We start from the raw sequence: 5,949 nt of genomic DNA, 5'->3' as shown, positions 1-5,949 counted from the left end.
TATATTATATATTATATATTCTGTTATAGATTTATATTAATATAAATATTTAGATATATATTTATATACTGTGTTTACTCCAAATGTCCTTTGCTTTATAAGCCACAAACTCTCTTTGAAAAATGGCAGCAGCTGGGATGTTTTTTTTTAAATTTCAGCCTCTTCCCTAATACAGCAGTTTGTGGAGCCAAGCCTGATCATTGCCATGCTGCAGAGATTATTTTAATGATCTCTCCCTCCCTGTCAGCCAAGGAGGCAAGGATATAATTTCGTAAGCCTTTCAAGCAATCATTCAGCAACACTTTAATACAAAGGGTATTATTAAATGACCAGTCACATGCCCAGCCCAGGGAGCACCAATCCTCCTCTGTAATCTGAGTGACTCAATCACTCTCCCAAGTGCCATAAATGTGCACCAGAGTAACTGGGGGAAAATTAAAAAATTCGGTCAAAGGGATGCAATTTCTATTAAAATAATGATGTTTATTACAAAGATGTGCAGCCAGAATCTTTAAACTTTTGTCCTGCTGCTTCTTGCATCCTCACCAACACACTTCAGTCTTCCCTTCATGTGGTTGTGACATCCTAGGGAAGCATTTATGTGTTTACACATTATTACTGCTAGACTTTCAACATTCAGAGACTTCAAAGATTCCGGGTGAACTGCTGGCTTCTGACATCCTGGGCCAGGCCTTAATGAAGGGCTCAATTTTTTGGAGGCACAAGTAACTGCTGGCACAGCTAATTGCTGTAGTGTTCATATCTGGGCACCCCAGAGCAGCCAGAAAAGCAGAAAATTTTCTGGGTTGAGATGGGGCTGTGTTGTGTCAACAAGGCAGCAGTTTGCAGATGTGTTGTGGCTTGGTTTATTGTGTTTTGTTTGCCCCTGTCACGTCCCTGTGCCAAAGGAACGAGTCCCTGGGTTGCTCTTTGCCTCTGAAACCTTAAGTTAGAGTCACATAGTGGCCACCCCGTGATGTTTTGTGCCTTGGAAATTTTACTCTGTCTAGATTTCCTCAGCTCACGGACCCTTAAATAATGAAAAATGTTAACTGAGGTAAAGCAGGGAGGCTTTTGAGGGCTGAAATCAGCCCACACCCACTGCCAGGTTCTTCAGGAGAGTGGCTTTTCCAGGTGGGATCCTTCTCTGGTGGCATTCTGCTTGTAGAGCCACTATATTGTGGTGAAGCCCAAGGCTGGGGGTGTCCAAATTTTAGAAGTGGGAACATTCAGAAGCAGATTTGGAACTGATGCTTCTCCAGACCCTTCTGCAGCAGATCTCCCCCATGACCTCCTCCAACCTATTTAATGCTGGGTCCTCTCAGGATAGTTACGGGGTTTAAAGGAGCAGGAACAAAGTGGTGGTTTCTGAAGCTTCTAAACACCTTTGAAAAAACCACAGCAGACTCTCATGCACATCTTGAAAACCTGTCCTTTCATCTCTGCCACTTAGCCTTGGTTAAAGATGGGGACATGCAGAACACTCTAGACATCATTATTCCCCAAAAGAGAATAACAGCACCAGAACAAGGCAGAGCAATCCACTGCTGACTGAGGTGCTCAGAGACTGAGGGGGACAAAGGCCAGCAAAAGAAGAACAAAAAGGGACCTCGACCAACCAGTTCCTGAGAAGGAAAGATGAAAGACTCTCTCCAGCTGCCACTGAAGTGAGAGGAAAGATTCTCATTAACCTAAATGAGAGTCAGATGAAGGACTTGTTTGCTGTGCACCTCTGTGAAGCAGGAGGCACGGATGCAAACCTGCAGGGAGGCCTGGGAAGTGTCAGAGCCAGGCAGAAAGGAGCAGCCCACAGCAGATGGAAGGGGCAAGAACAGTGTTTCTAATCTGGTTTAGGAAGCAAAACGCTGCTCCCCCAGCATGGCACACAAAGGCACACACAAAACTTCAGTGGGAAGCAGGGGAGGCAACTCCCCTCTCACAGCAGCCTTGCTGGAATCTGCTGCTTTTAACATTCAGGGCTAATTGGGCTGGATCAGCCAAGCTGTAATGTGCCTTGGCTGGGTCACACCAAGCTACCCTCAGAGCAGTGTTGGTGCTTCTGAACACAAAGCACAGCAGTGACTAAAGCTGTGCAAACAGCCCTGGCTCAGACAGGTTTGGTCAGCTGCCAGCCCAGGGCACAATTCCAGGGACCCCTCCTCCCTCCAGCCCCACGGAGCTGGGCTGGAGCACCAGTGAGAGGAAAATAGCAGAGAGAGAGGGAGGTTTCTGTCCAGCCCAGCTGTGGGGAGACACACTGCCCTGACGACTCAGGTTTTGGCTTTTATATTTATATTTTTCACATTCTGTGCTGCTTTAGTGTGTGGGTCTGAGCTTCATATGAGGGGATGGTGAGCTCTGTGCACAGAGCCGGGAGACAAAACAATTCCTTCTCTAGCTGGGGACCAAGGACAGATTATCCAAACGTCGGGTTCAAGAGCATAAACAGCAGTGGAATGAAGAGAGAAAAACAAGAAGGATGGGACTGCCTGGGCTAAAGCTGGAACTGGACAATTAACTCCAAAATGCAAATGGACCAGAACTTATAAAAGTGAGAGACCCCCATGACCAGTTGTTCATTTTTGGGACCATTTTGGTTCATCTTGGGTGCAGCCCTGGCTGGGCTCTTGTGCTGCCCAAGGTGCATCCATTGAGGAGATCCTTTTAATAAATCCCTGCTTTATTCTTTAACTCCATCCAGCCTCTGTTCTAGCTCAACCTTCAGAAGGGATCAGCCCCTTTCAGCCTTTGATGTTTCCTGCCCAGCACCAGGAATGTTCCCTGCACCTGTTTGGGAATGACACTGCTTCCCTAATTAATTTTTCTCTCATTAACAATTTAAATTAATTATTGCACTTAATCATAAGCAGTGTATTTTATCCACAAGCAGTGTAATTTTCCACTTTAGGCAGAATGTAGCTTTTTTCACAGATTGTTATTTTTAGAGTGAGTTTATGAGATCACCAATACTCTGAGTTTTGTTAAACCCTGATAAGCTTCAGTGAAGAAAGCCTGGGGGAGCTAAACCCTGGACACCTGGAATCCAGAATTTACAGCTCTCCAAAGAGATGGTGGAGTGACCAGAAGATAAAGAAAAGACTATCAAAGGCAATTCAACATCTGCTGGAAACTCCCTGCCTGTGAAAGAAAGATAATGAAAAGACACAAGAAAAATGTGGGAAAGTTAGCAAGAGAAATGAGAAAACAATAACCAGCAGAAGAGAAAACACTAATTAACAGAGAGAATATGTAATTCAAAACCCATGAATGGTGATTTGTTTGCCTAAAGTGCATGAATAAGTTTTGAAAGCCGTGTGCACCTAGGTGGAGCTATTCCCTCGTGCTCTCCAGCCTGGGAAAAAGGGAATGCCAGCTCCCAAAAAAAAAAACAGCGTTAGGGAGTTTCACTTACCCCCACGTTTTGGGTGACACACCCAGGAGGAGATGAGCAACACTCCTGTCCCCTCTGTGACCTGGGGCCTGACCAGGCTGCTTGTCGCCTGGGCAGAAGGTAATTTGAGCCTTTCACAAACACTCAGGTTTAAAGGAAAAGGAAAAGGAAAAGGAAAAGGAAAGGAAAAAATTTTAAAAGCAAAGAAATCTACTGTGTGGAGGGAAGGAGAGAAGGGAATGGGAAGGTGGGGAAGAAAAGGGTAAAAAAAAAACCACCAAAGCTTGTTTATTAGCAGGTAATTAGATTACCCTAGGAATTTCCAGATGCCCTTGCTCTGGTTTTCAAAACGAAGCCCCCCAAGTTGCACCAAGAGAAAACAACTCAGGAAAACAGAGAATTAAAACACATAAATTCTGCATTTCATGTTGCTCATGTAAGCACCTTAGACCCCTTTGAACTCTGAGGTCCTGCTTACAAGAACACTTGAGCATTTGCAGGAGCAAGGCTCCAGTTTGTGCTATTTTTAACTTTATTTCATCTGTAAAGCCAGTAATTGCGAACAAAAAGCCTCAGATTCAAAAAGGCCACCTGATCATAAAATCACACTACTAGAAACCCATTTCCAAACCAGCAACAAGGTAAAAACTTCTTCTAATTTTTTTTTATTTTTATTTTTTTAATGTAGGCCTTTAATGCCCCACGTATTGACCTAAGCATATTGCTTTTTTAATTTTGCTTTTTCATCTGCCTCCATGCTGCTGGTGTAAATCATTAAACTATCTCCCAGGGACACATTCCCAGCTGGGTTAATGGGATATGAACCCCATGACCAGTAAAACTCTGGTAATTTACATCAGCAGATACTCTGGCCCTCACAATATCCTCTGCTTTTCCACTGCAAAAGGAAAATTAGTGTCTCCTTTTGCCACACTGAACAGTGATTTAATCTTATTTATTCTCAGCCCTCCTTGCAGGGCTCTGGCTTTGGAAAGAGGTGCCCAAGAGAAGTGAAATTTCCAAGGCTCACTGCATTTGTTTCAGTGCCTCCTGAACCTGCCCTCCTTCTCCTTAAAGCCATTTCTCCTTCTCCTGTCCCTCCATGCCCTTGAGGAAAGTCCTTTTCCAGCCCTTCCTTTAAGGGAAACCTGAATTTTTTTTTTTTTTTTTTAATTACAGATCTTAAAACTCTGAAATGTAATTATGTAACATAAAAAATGTAATGTAATTATGTAATGTAAAAATGTAATGTAATTCAGTACAAATTGTTCCCTGCTTTGGCATGAAGGTCACAGTGTCTTTAAAACTTAAAAAAATAATAAAGGCCTACTTGGAAAGGCACTTAGGAAAACTACAGCAGCTGACATATCCATCAGCAAAATAAAAGCAGAGTTCAGTAATATCTATTAATCTAAATGTTGGATGGGCTCAGGCCCATCAGTGTGGAGGAAGGTGTCCAAAATAACACACAGGGAACAGATCCCACTGAGGATTTAGAACTTGGTCCCAAAAGTTTCCCAGAGAACTGAAAATTTTCTGAAGACACCAAACCCTCACCTGGATCCCCATGAAGGCTCTGCTGTCACTTGGGCATGGAAAACCCTCCAGCTTTGTGTGAAACATGATGCTCAAAACCTACATTTAAGCTGAGGAGCCTCACAAAAAGCCCTGTGGTGGTGTTCACAGGGGTCCCAGGATGAGGGAAGAGATGAGAATCCTGACTCCATGCTTCAGAAGGCTGATTTATTATTTTATGACATATATTGTATTAAAAGAAAATGATATATTAAAACTATACTAAAAGAATAGAAGAAAGGATTTCATCAGAAGGCTTGAACGGAATAGAAAGGAAATAGAATGATAATAAAATCTTGTGACTCTCAGAGAGCCTGAGACAGCTGGACTGTGATTGGCCATTAATTACAAACAACCACATGGGACCAATCAAAGATGCAGCTGTTGCATTCCACAGCAGCAGATATTATTGTTTTTCTTTTCCTCTGAGGCCTCTCAGCTTCTCAGGAGAAAAAAAAATCCTAGCAAAAGGATTTTTCATAAGATATGTCTGTGACAAAGCCCCACTTTGGCCAAGGTCACACAGGTGATGGTTCCTCTTTCAGAGGCAAGAACAAATTGTTCCTCATGTGAGCCAGATTTGCATTATGATCACAGGAGACTTGCAGGGGTGAGAGGACAACATGACAATGTCCTTTACACTGCCTTGGACCAGCTGATGTGAATCACACCCCCATTTTTACTCTCTTTTTCACAAGGCTAGACCACGGTGAAACAGGTGATCTGGGGGGCACCTGGGTTATTTTGAGCAGGGAATTTGAGAAAAACATCCTTCTTGCCTCATTACATCACTTACACCTGGCAAGTCACCATGGAGACTCCATTTATTATCAGAGTGACTGCTTCAAAGGTGATCTTCAGCACTGGGTCCAGGATGGAAGAGAAGAAAGCAGATCCAAGGTTTTTAATTTGCTAACACAAATCAGGGAGCCGTGCAGAAAACAGGCACCATGGAAACAAGCCGCTGCATGACAGTGTACAAA

Source organism: Geospiza fortis, unplaced genomic scaffold (genome assembly GCF_000277835.1).
Source record: "Geospiza fortis unplaced genomic scaffold, GeoFor_1.0 scaffold208, whole genome shotgun sequence".
Taxonomy (NCBI): Eukaryota; Metazoa; Chordata; class Aves; order Passeriformes; family Thraupidae; genus Geospiza; species Geospiza fortis.
This window is presented reverse-complemented; position numbering follows the sequence as displayed.